This window comes from Bactrocera oleae, chromosome 6 (genome assembly GCF_042242935.1).
Source record: "Bactrocera oleae isolate idBacOlea1 chromosome 6, idBacOlea1, whole genome shotgun sequence".
In the NCBI taxonomy this organism is placed as follows: Eukaryota; Metazoa; Arthropoda; class Insecta; order Diptera; family Tephritidae; genus Bactrocera; species Bactrocera oleae.
In genome coordinates, this window is record NC_091540.1 from 44,858,873 (window position 1) to 44,878,626 (window position 19,754).

Here is a 19,754-nt window from a genome sequence, read left to right on the forward strand (position 1 = left end):
AGGCAATAATGTTCCAACACATCTATCGGTTTCTAGGGTAAAACACAGATTGAAGATCTCAAAAGCCACATTCTAAATTTTGCTTTTCCCATATTAGTTAAAAAGACAACAGAACGAGCAGTTATGTTGTACGAAAGTCAATGACAACGTAATGATTAATAGACGGTTGTTATCCCTCTATTACATACTTGTATATATAAATTTTGGGCGATATAACCATGGCCTGAATGAGCTTTATGACTTTTATATCACGAAAGAAATTTAACGATTACCTCTAACCTGTCCTGTCGTTCGAAGAAGAATAGGCAAGTCTTAATTGTAATAGAACCTGGGAAAGAATGAAGAACCTTACTTTAATCTCATCATCCAAACCTTACTTACTAACATAGGTATTGACAAATTAGATGTGTGTCTTCACATTATGAGCAATATATTTATTATTTATTAATCTTCTACGTGTAGTTGGGAGCATTTGCAAAGTTCATTGGAACTACGAAAACATTTAAGCAACTACTTGTCTTATTTGTCTTATTATTCATCAAGAAGAAACCAAGTCGAGTGTGCTTTTTCAAGTGTAGATTTTCACGGGATTTTTGACGACAAAGTAGTAAGTGAACGAGTACACATAAAAACAACTACAAAGCATTTTAAATGACAACATAAATATTGGTAACAAGCATTAGATTATATTTTTGTTGTTGGAAATATAAAAATATCACACACAACAATATCTATACATATATACTTACATACATATAGGTATGTGAATTCAAGATGACTCAACTAAAAGATTTCGCAGGTCGTACGCGCGCTGATACCCATCAACTTATTGGGCTGCATGCCCTGAAGAAGAAGAGGCAAAAAGAAGTAAAAACGTGATTTTGCAATTATCAACGGTGAGACATCAACAATCAAATCATAACAGTAAGAACAATTACATAATAGGTGAGCTGCAAAAATGAATTGGCAATATCACACACACTCAAACATGTCTACTAAAATGCACACGCACTAACATCACTCAATACTTATTAATGTCGGTTAACTCTTCAGTGGCAATCAAAGAAAGTTAAGTAAATAAATGTGTGGCAAGTGAGGAAGTTTAAGTGGACGAGAATCAAAACATTTCAATTTTTCTAATTGTTAGCCAAAGTTCATTGCCACAAGCATAAAAGGATTATGCAATGCTGAAGTATTATATGATGACAAATGAAAAATCATACTCGACAAATTTGTGCGTTCGCGTGTGTATGTAAATGTGCACACGCACAGCGATTATATTTCGAACGCGTCTATCCGAATTGGAAAGCCTAAATTCATAAATTAAAACTCTTTTAGGCTTTCAACAAGCCATTTGTCAAAATACATAGTCTAGCTTCTAGGCTAGTTTAATGTGGTGTGTATGCTCGCGTGTGTGAGGAGGTTTCTAAAATGGTTGCGCATGCGCGTCAATTTGCTTGTAATTCTTAACTATAATGTTACGACTCAGACTGGTGTTGTTAGACATATGTTTCGTCAATTCAATTGCATTTATTGCGCCTACCCAGTAAACATTTTGGATGACGCGAGGAGTGTTTCTTGTAATGTTCTTACTAATTGTAAGTTTATTTCTTTTTTTCTAATAATTAATGGCAACTATAAACATTTTTTAAGGTAAAATATTTTGAAATCGTCGCATGCTTTCACTCAGCAGGTTCTCAAAGAAGATTTATAGATATCTCTTCTGAACGCACTATAGCTGGGTGTCGGTCTCGGCCGCGTCGATAAGCCTTCGCCAGTAGTCTTTATTACGCACGTCAGCACCAGTTAGTGATTTCAAGTTTTAGCGAGTCTATACCAACTTGATTCTTCCATCTGAGTAATCTGGATCCTAAATAGACTAGATAGAAGTCTTTTACTACCTCGAAGTTTTAACAATCAACAATGACAGATCATTTTTTAATCGCCAGCAGACTCATCTGCTTCGCTTCTTTTTCTTGCTTTAGCATATACACACGGTCCTGTTGCTGCCGCCGACTATGTTGATATCGTCAGCAAGAGTTCTAACTAACATAACTATTTATCCGAGGGCGGCTTTAGACATGTAGGTTGGGATCATGACTACGACTAGTTGAGTGTTGGGTTTTGAATCTCGGATGTGACAAATAAATCAAAATTAAAATCACACGATTTCTTCTAACGTCAGACAGACCACACATCCAAAATATCACCGACTGAGAAACACTTTTCATAAAAGTGCCTGAGGCATTCATATCGTAATAAAAAGAGGAACATGCGTAGATTGTTGTAGGGAGCAAACAAGGCACTGAGGTTACCACCGTTTTAAGTATCTATTCAATTATTTCTGTTATAAATATTTATGTTTCATTCAAAAATCGACAAATTTTTATAGGAAAGTTTAATACATGTTGATCTTTTTGCTCACTGGGCTCAACTAATAAAAATATGAGTACATTATAGTTCTTTAACAACTGCTGAAAAGTTTTAAATTCAATTGTTGTTGCAACCTAACTTGCTTGTTATTATTTATTTATAATATACTTCAGCAATTCGTTGGTGAATTGCCAACCGCAGTAAAGTTCCAATATAAACGAGTGTAACGCACGTACATACGTACGTACATACACAACTACGAGTAATAGTGTTTGCGGGCGTCTAGGCGTATGACTATTCATAATTTCGAACTTTTTATCACCTTTCCTCATTTCTTTCGTGCAGCGACGTTTTTTACGAATGCGATTAAATTGAGTAAGCAAATCGTTAATTGCGCCAATTTTTCGACTATTAATTCATTTATGTACGTAAAAGCGTTTGTGCACAGCTCGATTATTGAAATTTTTTGCTGTAAACTAATTGAAAATTTTCCTACATTTTAATTTTGTTTTTATAAAAATCACGTAGTTGACAAAAGCGAAAGCTTAAATGTCATTGGCATCGGAAATTAGTATAGAAATATGGTTTAAATATTACCACATAACCATTTCTTTTGTATGCAAGTCGAAATAACTTAATAAAACTGCGTTTAATTGTGATTATGGCGCTAAATAGCGAGCTCCCTTCACCATGCTTCACCTGTTGCTTGTGTATTTGTTTTTGTTTTTATGAGTAATTTACTGTTTTCGTGGCTGCCATTGTTTCTCGCAATCCAAAAATCTTTATATAATAATTGTTTAACACATACACACATATATACATATATATATATATATTTATGTATATTGTATGCAAGCACAAAATATATTTTCAAAAAGAAAATATTATTTAAGTGCTGCAGTGGTGCCTCTATAGGCCAAGTGATCTTTTCTCTCTGCACTGTAGAATCCGCAGTGACGCTGCACGTGCCTGCTGGATCCTTCATAATTCTCTTCGCATTTGACTTTTGTTTTAACTGTTTTATTTTAGTTTTTATTTTATAGCATTGTGCAGCGGCAAATCAAAGCACAATTCACAGGCCCGCCTATCTTTTACACAAAATCGCAGATGCTTACTTTTAACATAATCGCTTTTGAATATTAATAATAAAGCAGAGACCTGTCATATGTGTTTGCTCATAGCATTTCGCATACGCATTTCTATACTTTATTTATATATATACGTATATTATTACTATATATGGTAAATGAAAGAAAGTTTAGAAATTGCAATTTTGACTAAATATATTTTAAGCTTTAAGTGACATGACAAATTTATAACACTTTAATGGACATGACGTCTCACAGGCTACTATTTTCAAAGTTAAATTTTGTCATAAAATTGCATCTAAATGCTTTAAAATTTTGTTAATATTTAACTATTGGATTGTAAAAAAACAAATTTAAATAATTTTTTTTTTAAATATGTTAATTAACAGTTTGTGGTATTTTTCAGCCTTGGTTGACATGATATCCTTATTTAGTATTTCAATAGACCTTATATAAATAATATGACAAATCTAATATTTTATACTTAAAATCTAGTCAAGAAAGAATGAAAAAATAACAAAAGCTTCTTCTAAAATCAAAACATAAAAATTCTGAAACCTAATCAATTTGGTATAAATCATTGGCAATTTTTGCACAAGGGGCGAGAACATTGCAGACATATGGCATTGCAACACCCGACACATATGTACACTGTCATTCTGTGCAGTTTGGGCGGACAAATACTATATGCCCTTCGCTTTCCCTGACTAGTTTAAGGACTTCTTGAACCATATCTTCACCCAGCACTCGCTTTACAAGCCGGAGCTCCTTTGTTAATTGACTGCACACAACACGTTTTTGCAGTAGCAGTAGCGAACGGGCTAACGACTTTAAAAATCTCCTCTGTATATAATCTTAGGCTGATACATATTTTTTAATATTATATATAGGCATTTATGCCGCTCAAGTCCATAATGCGTTGGAATATCACCATTGGCCACCTTCTCGTTCGGCGACTGCTGGAAAAAATTGAGCATTTTTCATCTGCTTCATCAACGCCTCCTTTGGTGGTGTTATAATACAGAATAATTTCCGGCCTTTTAGTATCCTCATCAACTAATTATCCATGATGCATTGAGGACACAAGTCTCACAGCTTTATTGTTCTTAGGCACATATGAGCAAATAGTTTTTCGATTTGTAAATCCAAACAAAGTTGACTGAACATCCCTATTTATTTGCCTCTGAAATTCGCTTGGTATTTCGCATTTATTTTTTTAAGCTTACATTTTGCCAGCTCATCAATCAGTTCTATAGAAGAAAACCAGTTATCAGCAGTCACATTTCGATTGCTTCCTTCAATTGGTTGTATCAACCGTAGAACACACTAAATAGGCACGAGAAATTTTTGATCTTTTCTGGTCAAACCAATATCATCAGAGCCTTTGCCGCTATTCATTATAAAAATAAGCATTTTTTGCTTCACATAAGTCTCAAATGACCAGTTCATATTTACCTGTTTTTTCGGCATATAAGAAATCATGTGACCTTTTCCTCGAAACCTCCTCCATCTCATCTATGGTGAAACATTCACTCAATTCGTATAGCTGTTGAGAATTGTTGACAAACTTGTTAAAAATAAAGGATATAGCTGCCAACTTATCATCGTTTTGCCTTTCAGCGCGATCGTCTGGATTATCGAAACGCAAACACAGGTACAAAATTACAAATCTATTTTCTGACAAGCCAACCTTCGTAATTCCGAAAGAGGCCTGGCATGATCAGAACTATCAGCGCTCCTCTCATTGCTATTTTGTGAATTCTTAATAATATGCTTGAGATTAAAATGTTTCTTTTTAATTTTTCAAACCGGAAGTTGGGATTATAAATTAAAAATAAATTTTTATTCCGGTTTTTGAGATTAAAAATGTTTTCGTTTTATTTTTTTTATTATTTATATTATTTTTATTTATTATATTATTATATAATTTCTTTTATTTTTTAATCCGGTATGTGGTATCCGAAATAAAAATTTATTTTTAATTTATAATAAAAAAAAAAATTTTAATTCCGTTTTTGGTAATACAAAATAAAAACAAAAAATATTAACTCAAATGTTAATTCAATTAGTTTTTTAATGCATTATTTGCAACCCTGCTTAGCAGTAGTAAAGATATAGGAAAATAGCCACTGAAGTCCATCAATGAAAAAAATAGATGGTAAGCGAGTTCGTATAGAAAATAAGTGAACATTTGAGTAGTAACACATTAATAAAAAGACACACTCTGTAGAGCTTTTAGCAATACAAAGAACATTAAACTCCTTTAAAGACAGCATGGATGGGTTTTGAATGTTCTTTTAACATTCCTTGATTTTTAATAAAAGTGTTGTTCATCTGGTTTAATACAAGCCGGTTTTATTAGCTTCGAAATTGTTCTTATGAAACAACACTACACATTTATTCCTCATTTGTTTATAGATTAGTATACTTAACGGGTTATATACAATTGTGTTGATCGAAAAAATCGAATTTATTGCATTTTCTCAAAGATATCCGTTTGAAATTTATTTTTCTAAACTTCCTCACATGTTCCTTTCAAACAGTCCCGTTGCGGGACCTATCAATATGATATAATTTTTTACAGATTACTTAAAAACTGCAATATCTCGTTCTTGCTCGAAGGATTCTCTATTTGAAATATAAGTTTTTTTTTGGGATGAAAAAACTGAAATTGGAGACTTTCAGAAATCGAACTATTCAGTAAAAGCATCACTATTTTTGTAAAAATGTGTATTTCGCCAAAGGCTTCGTAAAAGTAAGGTGTTATGATATAACTAAAAAATTCACTGTTGTTTTATTTGATTGCAGATGAGCGATCGCCTGGTTATTATGCTCACCGCAAAGCGTGTATGAAAAAGTGTATCATCTCAGCAGCTGGCACGACAGCACTAACATATTTTTTCTAAAATTGAACCAATTATTTCTAGTGCCATAACAGTAACTTCCTAACCAACCGTGTCAAAGTCCACTCACACAACGGTAGGTGTATTCATTCACCCACATACGACTATAGTAGGCTTTAGATTTATTTACATAATTCGCAAATATTTTTTTTCTGCAAATCGGTGGCGCCAACATCCATTGCCAGGTAGTTTATCACTTAAAATCAATGTCAAGAGCCGTTTGTTGCATACTGCACATACATATTTATTTTGCGAATTCACAGTGGCTGACAATGAGGTGGACAACGGCCACATATCAAAGAGCTTGTAAACGCACCATGGCCAGCCGAAGCCCAGTGCGAAGATTTATTTATTTGCGCGTACGTGAGTTGTCAATTTGTGGAGCAGAAACATCTATTTTCAGAATAAAAGAAAGTTAGAATAAATGATAAGCATAAATAAATAGTAAACTAAAATGAAAGCTTCTTCGACAGTGAAGACGATGAATGGGTCTTAGATTAATTCGAAGGCGTGGAAGTATGGAAACATTTAATGATATTTGTCATTTTATATTGAAAGAGCATGGGCAAACAAACCTCAGCTTCTTTTAGAGAGGCATTCATTCACTCCGATGGCAGAACTGCTATACAGTCCTTGAGCTCGCTGACAGTGAGCTCCAATCTAGTCAAGAAGTGCATGGCTTCACTAGTAGTAGCATCAAGCTACTTCCGTATAAAACTTGTCTTGGTGCCTGACCACTGCGGAATCGTCGAAAACGGTAAAGTCGATGAGCTTGTAAGAAAAGCACCCATACCACAATTCCATCAGGATGGGAACGCGCGGGATTCCTGTCTCGTACACTCATGCGCTGGATCTACGGGCTACGCGCGAACTTAGCAAGCCTTGGTCAGCAACCAGCACCGATGGAGTTGCGAAAGCTTTTTGACTCAGAATAGATCGTAAAAGGTACAGGCATTTTGTCGATATACAACGGTCTTTTTGATCCATACCTGGAAGTTCTGGGCCTTGCAACGGACAAGCGTCTATAGCAGTCTAAGTGCGACAATTTGTGGATACACGAAAAATCAGCCTATTTACCTAACCTATGCTATGTACTCAGGCGCAACATATTTGGATAGACTCTTATAAGGCTTAAGATGCTGGGTTTGAGGGATATAAAGCTAATCGCCTCAGCACCATACAATCTGGATAACGCTTGATACGAACAGTAATGGGAACCTAGTTTTTGGATTTGGTCGGGGCATACCATCACTTCAGTATGTATATACTACTGTGCTATATGCCAAAATCTTAACGAAAGCCTATTAAAAAAAAGTTGTCTGGGGAATGGTGAGGAGGAAAGCTTATGTTAGACTGAGTTATATCTGAAATGTCATACTTTAGATGTAGCAGAATCACCTGGAATCGATTAAAGCTACCTAAACCGATTTGAGATAACCTCAAAGTGCTTTGGCGATCCATGAAGGGCTTTTACTACTATCTAACCCCAAAGTTTTCATTTTTTATCAATTCTTTACCCAACAAATCAGTTTGAGTAGAATGAGGAGACAAAAAATATCCAATTAGAGTGATCTGCTATTTTGGTTTGGATATAAGTATCAATTTTCTTTAATCAAATTTGAAGGGTTGTGACTGAATATTATAAAGTAATTTCTGGTCCCTCTAAAATTTACATAAACATTGGGGATTTTCCACTTTCGAATCACTCCCAACTTTCCTTAGGTCACCACTTCACATTTACTGCTCCACTGCGTTAAGTGTATGAGGAGCACCCTTCCTTCCGCCCTTGTCGCCGGTCGGCGGTTAGACGATGGGCCCTAATTGATAAACTAATACACAGAGGCGTGAATTGAAAAATTAATTAGGCTTAACGCTGTGAGCGCACATGGCGCACTATAATGATGCACAGAAATTCCGTCTGCGTTCGGTGGCCAACGACTGCTGCTTGTTGTCTGGCACTTAAGTACTGAACCCCGGATCGGTATCTACACATATGCACGCACACACACATGTAACAATTGCGATTTAATTAAATTCGCTTTTCATTTCTTTTGTTTTAACGGTACACTGTCGATTCCAATTGCACAGCTTTGTTGTTGCCATGAGGAGCAGAAAGCGCTGGGCGTGCGCAATGGATATTTAATTTTCTCGATTTATTTTATGACTTCTCATTTAAACAAGGTCAATATCAATGCGCCGAACGTGTAAAAATTTGAGCTTGTTTTTGTTAAACAACAACAAATACATACAATTACCATTTTATTTTTGGTCAAAATCATTATTTACATACATACACACGTGCGTGCGAAAGAAAGTCTTTCGGGTTAGCAATTCGCCACCTGTCAACGCATTTACCAAATGGTGTCTTCTCTTTTGCCATCGCCAATTGCTTGGTAGACTTGAAGGCTTTGGGCGTGTCGGACGTAAGTATGGGCGAAAATGTCACTTTTCTATTAGTGAGTGACACGTGTCAACACGCCACGCCACTCCGCGCCAAGCGTCTACATCTACGAATGCAATGGCACTGACCACCGCGTGTCAAACTTGTCACCGCCAAGTGCCATTGTTACACCATTGCAATGCCAGTGGTTTGAAAGGAAAGTGATGTCTTCATTGCAAATACGCAACAGCTGTTCGCAGTTGGATAGGCGCAGGCCACTATTAATTCAGCAAAAATTAAAGAAAAATAAAATTTATTCATAATTGCACCAGGTTCATCTGAAAAATCATATATATTGATGAAGTTGTGATTAGGTAGAGCGCTGGGACATTCGTCTACAGTCAATGCCAAGCATTAGAGTTTAGTGGAGGACACTTTTGATCTACGACGATTAATTTCTTTTTTTTTTTTGTCAAACTACATTTCTTATTCATATGGGAGATGACTTTTTCGTTTTGTTAATTACATTGAAAAATATTTTCCAGATCTTTCCCGATCACGAGCTTCATATGATTAGATTTCAAATTAAGGGAAAGAAAATATAATGCAATATTAACTTAATTTTCTTAGAATTTGCCACAATACCAAAACAAAAGCTGTTTTGTAAGCATTAACTAAATATCTAATTAGTTTGCGAATTTTTTGTGCAGGCAACTTGTACTACCCGTCCAGCTAAATCATTGCCGGCTTAAGAAACATCTATTTTAGATAGTGCAATGAGCTGGAAACTCCCGAGCACCTGATTCTAGACTGCCCAGAAGTCTGCAGACACAGGAACAAGGTTTTTGGATTTTTTTATCGGAAATCAGTGCAACCCCCAATTTATTATATCTTTCCTGCCAGGTGAAATAGGAGCGAAAACTTCGTAAATATTTCTAAAGCCAGAATTAAGTGTAAAGTTAGGTAGGTAGGTAGGGTGGATGACTAACGACGAGTGTGAAGGCACCGAAACTAAAACCCTCCACTCCATTATGATCTCTCCGAATCACCTTGTGCTCGCGGTGAAGTGCAACAATACAAAAATTTTTATATGTGCAACTTCCGAGACATCGCCAAGGAACCCTCGACCGATAGTTCCGATACTTTTTTTATACAAAGCCTTGTATTCACATGCCACGTTGTCTGCTTGTTGAACATGTTAGAGATTGTCTCCCCCAATACTCTAGCTGTTGATTAAATATAGGGTGTATGCATTAATTCGTCAGGTTTTCTAAGAGAGGGTTCTACTACTAGTATTATTTTGCGTCGTGGTTATCTCTGGCTATATTCATTTCAAAGGTACTGTCATTTCGCGTCGTTTTCAGTAGATGTCATTAATTTTAGCGTTAACAACAATGTGTTTCATTCATTTGAAAATGTCGAAACTTGTACCAGATAAAATGTTTTTTCGGGGAGTTCTTCTTCATTACTTAAACATGAAGAAAAGTGCTACTGAAAGCCATCGTATTTTACTGGACGTTTGTGGTGACCATGCTTTAGCCGAACGAACGTGCCAAAAGTGGATTGCACGGTTTAAAAGTGGCAATTTCGACTTAGACGGCGGAGAACGACCCGGACAGTAAAAAAAATTTTAAGACGAAGAATTGGAGACATTGCTCGACGCAGATGCATACCAGACGCAAGAAGAACTTGCAAAAGTATTAGGAGTTGATCAAGCAACCGTTTCCAGACGATTAAAATCATTAGGATTCATCCAGAAGCTTGGAAATTGGGTGCCTTATAAATTAAAGCCAAGAGACGTCGAACGTCGATTCTGCATGTCGGAAATCGGCTTCAACGCCACCAAAAGAAGTCATTTTTGCATCGGATTGTCACTGGCTATGAAAAATGGATTCATTATGATAACCCAAAGCGCAAGAGATCATATTTGAAGCCCGGCCAACCATCGACATCCACGGTAAAGCCGAATATCATGGTGCCAAAACAGTGGGTGGGAAGTTCTACCTCACCCGCCTTATAGCCCAGACACCTTCCGATTACCACTTGTTCAGATCAATGCAGAATGCCCTCACCGGAGTACGCTTCTCTTCAGAACAGGGTATCAGAAATTGGCTCGATTCTTTCCTGACCTCCAAGCCGGAGAAGTTCTTTTGGGATGGGATCCACAAACTGCCAGAAAGATGGGCAAACATCGTAGCTTCCGATGGGCAATACTTTGAACATTAAATGTATAACAATTTTTTCACAATAAAGTCTTAATTTTTGAAAAAAAACCGCATGAATTAATGCATACACTTTATATGTACAAGTATCCGGTGGCATATATATTCTCTCTTTATCGGTGTCTAATTATAAGGTGGTGCCTGCTCTGACTAGTTCATCGGCTTCACAGGAATATCACTGTGTCCTTTAACCCAATGCAGATTATTTGTGAAATAAGATTTTAGATCCACTAAGATATCAAATAATCCTTTCACTGTATTGGACGAAACCCTAAGAGACTTTAATGATTTCAAAGTCGCTTAACTACCTATTTATATATATATTAAATATATTTCTTTTTGTGAGCACACTCTTTATCAAAACATGAAGGCTTTCTTTAATTGCTGTGATTTTCGCTTGGAAGACACTGCATTGGGCTGGTAGTCGAAAGGCGATTCTGGTATCTAATTTTTGCTGAAAAGACACCACCTCCCACTCGATTATCATATAGATACTTATCCCTGTGTTCCTGTGCAGTGAAGATTCTAAACATTTTCAATATGTCCTTCAACGATTATCAGTCCAACGTGAATTCACTCAAGCCTGCGTATTTAATTTTGGTTTTCAAAATGTTCTACCAAAATTGCCGATTTACTCATTTTTAGATGATTTTGTCAGTTTTTTTAATGTTCTCTGAGATATATAAAACACGTCGCATATGTAATATAAGGTCCAATAATTTCAGCAATATAAAAGTACATATATTCTCCAATATATTATATAAACAACTTTTATCACAACCATCTTCTATATCACTATAAAATATATATACCTTCCTGGACAACCACCAACTTTCTATTGCAAAACTTAGCAAGAAAGCAGATCGGAAATAATTTTTGCGAAATATTCGCAAAGTGTGTGACTTTGAATAAACAACAATGGAATTGCACTAATTTCTATTCTAGCCACTTTTGTTTTTTCCATTTCTTTCTTGGTGTTTTTATCTCTAGCCGCAATCCGTCAACGCGTCAACGGATCGCCCATAGTGATCAGAGCATGGTGTTAGATTAGAAAGTGGGTTAAATGTATTCCAAGCACGTAATACGTTCAATAGAAGGGTACTTCTTGGCCCAACGTATCGATTGGAGTTTCACGAATCCCGAAAATAAACGAAATTAATTAGCCAAAGCGAAAGGCAGGCGATGTCGTTTATTAAATGCTCCAATATTATGCCAAGCCACATAAGTAAGTGTGTTTGTGTGTACAATTGTATGTATGTATTTGCAGTAATAAAGAAAAGTGAACGTCGAGTAGTCGTGTTGGCCGGTGTTGCTATAGTGGTGTGCGCATTCGTATATGCGTAGCGCGTGTTTTTCCTGCTCGATATTTTTGAGTGTCATTTTTTTGTAGAAAGTTTTTTGCAGCTACTACTTAGCGGCGATTAATTGCATTTTAATTTAAACCGATTTATATGGTAATAAAAGCAGGTGTTGTTAGTGGGTGTTAAATGCAATTAAAAGTAAGTTATTTTGGAGTTTCTCACGCGCAAAATATATATAGCTTTTTACGAAAAAATTTTTAAAGTTTTAAATCTTTTTGTTTTTTATTTCTTATTTTATTCTTCGAAATTTCACAACAAACATGCTAACATTTAAAATGTACTAAATGCCGAAATGTTTGGTTTTTTAATAGTATAAGGATTTATGTTAATATTATGTGTAAAGGGTGCCGCAATAAGGACGTATGTGAAGCAATCGAGCAAAGCGATCTAGCTTTTAGTACATAAATAAATCAGATTTGTAATGTAATTTGGTGAGTCGACAAGACAAGACGATACACAATTACTACTGAAAAGCAATTGTTGCTTGCGCCTTTCCGTTGTGATGCCCAGAACTCCTGGGTATGGATCGAAAAGGCCGTCGCACATCGAGAAAGCGTCTTCAGCTTGCCAAAAATTTATTTAGGCGGCTAATATCAATTCCACCCGTATCGCCTGGTTCGTAAAAGTTATGGCAACCGAGATGCTTCAACCTTAGTCTAGATGTTTCCAACTCAGCTTTCTCCATGCACCTTTGGCTAGTTGTGCCTTTCAAAATCTTTAGCCACACCTCCTGAGTGCCAATATGACAATATCCAGCAGAGAACTCATATGAGCTATGTTCCAGAAGTTCCGAACTCTGTCACTCACGATAAACTTCTGAAACTATTGACATGTCTTATAAGTTTTGAATATTGCTGCAGAGTGATAGTTAATGATTGTGTATAAATCCGGGTTGCGGTTACGATAATCCGACTATCATGCAAATCGATTAGTGAGCAGACTGAAATTTAATACATATATTTTGTATTAAGATCTAACTTGTAAAAGAAATGTGTATAAATTCGCCTACATTGGTTCATGCAGTTATGGTTCAAAGTAGTATTTGGAGACACTCAATCGCAATGAACCCAAATTTTAACTACGGTTTGTGACCAAGAGTGAAGGAATACTACCGCTAATCAACAGTTATGTGAGTAGACTGCATGCGAAGGGCCGAATATAGTTCGTGGAAGGCCACAACAGTCAAGAAGACCATATATAAAGAAGATCATAGAATAATTTCCATCGATTATCTCGAAGTTGGCAAAAATTGTAGCTTTAGTCTGCGGCTCGATATATATTTTCACGGCTTAACGCAGAAAGCAATACATTTCCTTTGCTGTGCTGACAAATTTATTGACAAAATAATAAATAGACGTCACTAATACAACCTATCAGTGTGCTTCCTTTTAAGAACCCTTTATATAATTGTATAAATAATATATAGCAAAAAGCCTCAAGCTACCGTACCTGCGTTGCAATTTTAAAATTTGTTCATCCAAACAGCCACGCCCATCTGGAAAACCAATACCTATTGTTCTTTTTCTTCATTTCTACTAATTTAAATATACACAAAGATGAAAATATTTAAAAAAATTTGCGAGAAATTGCATTCTTACACATTTTTAATTATTCAGAAAACAGTGGTGTCTCTTGTGGGGGTTGTATAATACTTATTATAGTTATAAGCCTCAGCTGGGATGGCCTTCTGTGCCATCAGGGAATTTTAGCTTTTTCAGTTTCGGCTCATTTTTGGAGCGCGATTCGCTAGATTTTTGGATAGTTTCTGTACAACTGTAACGATGCGGTTGATGAATGTAGGATCTTCAGCTACGTTGTCAAGCATCTCACTTGCGACCCCTACCCGTCGTTTCTGTCAAAAATTGATAGGGGTCTAGCACATTTCATGCCCCCAACATTAACAAAACTGTGTTGAGTCGATCCATTAGAGATATTCAATCATTAAGCTATCTCTCTAGCTAGCTGTATTAGGGCAATTCGAGAAAATATCTCAAGCTGTGTCCATGGTACCGCTTAAGGCTCACATTTTGACTTGTTCTTTCGCAAAAAAATTGCCCGAAGTGGCAAATCCTCTCCGCCGAAATTTGGAGACACCAGTGAATAAAAATACTTAAATAAATATAGAGTCTGTTCAACACAGTTTATGCATTACAGCCCCAGTAGAGAATTATCCCCTAATAAAACACAAAAAAACACACGCTTACAAAGTATAAATATTTTCGCCTAACTCACTTACACCGCATTCACCGGCAACCAGCGTAATTCACGCATTCAAGTCAGGTGCCAACCAACCAAGCGAACCTACAGGCCCATCGACACGTACCAACATAAATACATAATGAAACAGAAGAAATTCTTCAACACGTTGACGTCGGACCGCTTATCTATCTGCCGTCTGTGCTGCATGGCCATCTTCTGTCGGTCGAAGTGCATTGTGGCCCTGTACAGCAGGTGGTGACTGTTGTCAAGTGGCGTGCAGATAAGGAATGCCAACCAGACAGTAAGGCAGTACGCGCACACAGATGCGCACTCTCACAAGTACGGTACAAATGAGCTGCTTAATTTGTATATATGTATGTATGTCGCGTGTATTTTGCGAATATGCGACAAAGCTTCCTGCAATTTTTTAAATACTTTTCTACAATTCGCTTTTACTCGGTTTGTCTTTGACAAGTACGAATGAATGAATTGTCCAATGAATACTTTTCTTACACACCACAATTTTCATATAATATATTTTAATTGAAGTAATTCCGGGAGCTTGTAAATGCCTATGCTGTTAACAGAAACAATTTATTCTTCAGTTTTTTGCATGTTTCAATTTGCCTACGCGGGGAACTTCCAAGAATATACGATTTTTACCAAAGTCATAATCAACGACATTGTTGCATGGAATTTTTTTTTGTTCTCTATTAATGGGAAAGGTCTAATTTTAATACCTAGCTAAATAAAGGACTCCGGTCCAACCAAATTTCAAGAGAAAAAGTGTTACGTAGCCAAACAAAGGAGGAAATCAACCCGAAAAGAACGTCTGGTTTTAAAGAGAAGAAGAAGCCGCAAACAAAACAAAAATAATTTTTGGGAATTTAAATTAAAGTACCCAACATTTATTAAGAATAAATATTATTACACACGTATCCGTTAAACACATGCAGAAATTATTTAAATCCATTTTTTTGATTTTGTAATATATTTTATAATCTTCAATTGAAAATTAACACTAATAAGTATGGCATCACATACATTTAAATTTTGCGTTTTCTCCTCACTGGTCCAAATTTTGTAAGTGATCTTTAACAGCAACAACAACTCTCTATGTTTACATATTTTTCTGTAGTGCTTCAATCTGGCCATTCCTCTTTTTCCAATTGCTGAGTTCAGAAGGTTTTGACGTTTAGCAATTGCGCTCTCATTTTTAGTGAGAGATGAGTTGGGCATCTCTTTATCTCTGATTGAAACTATAAGTTTATGATAACTGAAAGTAGAATCATAAACTTGAGATTTAATATCCTCTAAATATCTGGAAAATACCGCGTCAAGGGTGGTCCCATATTTTGTTGTGGATTCTTGTGGACCATTATTCATTTTCAAAAGGTGGGGTAGCTATTTACCAAAATAATAATAATGTTACTAATATTATTTGTTATTAATAAATTTTGTATTAAATTCCATATTTTTATTTGCCATTCAAAAAATTGTAATTGTATATTATTTTTGAATCACCCAGCTCTTCAATTGATTTGTTCCGGTTAAGATATGCGAAAATACACCTAAAAGTATACAAACATTTTGCGCATACTTTGTGATAGTGTTAGGTTTATTTCCGTCACGCAATTTTTTGATCGCTCAAAGCCCGCGATAGAAGCTATGCAATAACTTAAAAACTTAATTTTTACCTATTTTAATACAAATCGCCTTTATTATTGCCTTCGAAATAGGTTTATAAGCTAACACAAGCATGCCAAGGCTTAATCTAATTTTCCATACATTTGGGTTTCTCGGTTTCGTGTCATTTATGCAACGCCATTCGCTATATTGTGAGACAGTTTCGATGTAATATTCAAAAACTCACTTGATGAATGTAGGGTGCTCAGCTACGTTATCAAGCATATCTTTTGCGATCTTCAGATCTGTTGGTATGCGTATAGCAATGACACGCTTCATAAGCAAAACATTAACCAAAATTATTAAGTCGATCAATAAGAAACGTTAAGATTCCCTGCTATTTCTCTGATGCCAACACGACGATTTTCACGTACTGAGTACCTAGACATTTGTAAAAGAATTGATTATGTATACGACATACGTTTAGTTGTGCGAATATGTCCGATTTTTTGCCAAATAGTCGTCATTTGCGGAAGTGTTGATTTTCTTCTTTCAGTCAAAGAAATCGGCGGCTGAAGCACATCGGGAACTCCAAAAAGTTTACGGAGGCGCTGCCCCAAGTGAAATAACGTGCCGTGATTGTTTTCATCGCTTCAAAGACGGCGATTCCGATATTAACGATTTGACCTTTGAAGACGGTAAATTGGAGACGTTTCTCGATAAAAATCTGTGTCAAATGCAAGAAGAGCTTGCTTCAGCATTGGGAGACTCCTACCAAGACATTTCAAAGCGACTACATGCGCTGGGGAAAACATTTGCTGCATAACAACGCTTGGCCTCACGTTGCTAAGCCCGTTGAAGCCTACTTGGAAATGCTTAAATGGGTTCTACCCCACCCGCCATATTCTCCAGATATTGCACCGTCCAATTATTATTTGTTCCGTTCGATGGCACATGGCCTGGCTCAGAAGCAGTTTCACTCACAAGGTGACGTCGAAAAAGGCTTGATTGTTGGATAGCATCACAAAATGAAGAGTTTTTATAGAAAGATGGCGAAAAGCTGAGACTAGCGTGTTACTATTAAATTGAATTTTCATTAAAAAAATAGCAAGAACTTAATTGCGCGACAGACAAAGTAGAACACACAAAATTTCAAGCAAACTCTTTGTCCAGTTAGATTATGGTAAAATTTTAAAGGCAAACATTCCGTGTCGTAAGCAAACAGCTGCCAACGCTTACACTAATTGACATTGGATCAAACTTTACTTTTCAACATAAAAGAAAAAGTTGCACCAATCTGGAAAAAAAAATTTATCAATTCGTTTTGAATTCTTACTGTAGCGAATATTAATTTAAATCTGTCTCTTATCTATACGTGTAGACACACCTGAACGACATTTGAACTAAAATTAAGACAAGAAAAAAAGTAAACTTTCATTGCACCAAAGTTATAATACCCTTCACAAATACGAAAGATTCCTCATTCAGTTTGTATGACAGCTATATGCCATAGTGTTCCGACATCGGCAGTTCCGACAAACGGTCTTGGTAAGAATAGGACGGGTGCAAAATATTATCGATAGCACAAAAACTGAGAGACTAGTTCGTACATGTACAGATGGACGGACTGACGGACATGGCTAAATCAATTTAGCTCGTCACGTTATTCATTTATACATATACTTTATCGGGTCTCTGACGTTGCCTCTTGTGTGTTACAAACATCGTGGCAAACTTAATATACCCTGTTCAGGGTATACAAACGATTAATCTATAAATAAACAACTAATAGCGTTTATGTGTAATTACGACACACCTTTTGACAAATTGACTTATTTTCTACAATTGTCGCTTTTTTCGCTGCCACATTTTTTGGTAGCTTTCCCCCAAAAAAGCCCCAACAATTACTCGAGCAACACGAGCTAATGACAAATTGTACTGAAACAACCAATAAACAACAATGATGTCAAATATTTTTGGATACTGTTTACTACAAAATTGATTGCGAATACAAGTGAATAACGTTCAAATTTCGAAACACCGCAAGAATATCAAAATCAACGGCGATTCATGGAGCAAGCAGCGATTTATAGGCGTGGAGCTGGAGTTGTTGGAGAGGTGAGCGGCCGAGATGGTGCTGCATGCAGGTGAATTTTGTGCACACAAAGTGTATTCACCTCGCATATTTTGCACACATACGCACATACTCATATCATTTACACATGCTGATACCTACATACATATGATTTGGTGTATTTGTAGTTGTGAGCTTCCGCTTGCGTACGTAAATTAAAGAATTTGTCAATTTCTTTTTACGATGAGAAGTGTGTTAGCTGGAGTGCTAACGGAACTTCAGGAACCAATGTTGTGCACCGACCGATGTACACACTTATTTGGTATTTTATGATTGTGCTATGCTTAAAATTGGGCTAATAGAATATGGAATAGCAGAACAAAAATAAAAGACATAAAACATGGCAAAACGGGAACAAAAATTAGAATTAAAAAAATGCATCAAAAATTGTATTATTTGCCTACAGACTTAGAATAAATGTAAATATGTAAAGAAATTTAATCGTAAAGTGTGCGGCTATCATAAAATTTCATAGGCGATACGAATAAGAAGTGAAAAGTAATCGAGTTTAAATGTATGTTTAACATTTGGGATCGCAGCAATCCACAAATAATATTAAAGGATAAAACTGTTTAATTTCTATGAGGCAGCAGTAAGATAGATATAATTTCTTAAGAAAAAAACAAAGTATTTGTAAATACTTCTATATTTTTTCCACTCTCAATATTATTAAATACAAGCATCATGACTTTTGAATAGTCAACAACTGAAGGTATTATATAATCGTATCCAAACATTATTTCCACTCGAAAAATACGACTAAAATTGGTAACTTTATGTGAATTTCTCAAACTTTTCAAAAAACACTTATATATGTATTATCAAATTATGATCCAATATGGGTGAGATTAGATCAAAAATATTGTTTTCACTGACATCCCTCTGTCAGAAAAACTTTTCGCGTTTTCCCACTATGATTTATATTAAGTATATTCTGAGTATGGAGAAAGTTGGGTCCACTTCAGTGCATTCTAACGGATACATTTTTGTGGAATTATTTTCTTGCCCTCTTCAATATCGAATATCATCGAAATCGGTCAATAACATATCTCATGAGGAGCTCAGTGAAATACATCCTAGCATTAGGCTATACTTTTAATTTTTTTTGACGATATAAGACTGAATCTGGAATCACGTATTATAATAATTTTTGCTAAGGTTCACAAATGTTGAAAAAAAGGGGTGGTCAGAAAAGGAATAACTCCTACTACAATACAATAAATCCAACAAAACACAAACTAAAATACTTTTTGAAACGATAATTTTTAAATACAAGACTTAAAGCTTCGATAAAGCTTTGAAATATAATAACAGCTTTTTTTGTCATATGGGTTATGTACTACATACATTTGTATGTATACTGAAGGGTTGATCTGCTTCAGAACCATTTCAATATTTAATTGTTTTTCGTTTAAGTTTAGTAAATCGATTATGAAATATTGACATAAAAAACGGTTTCATACTCATA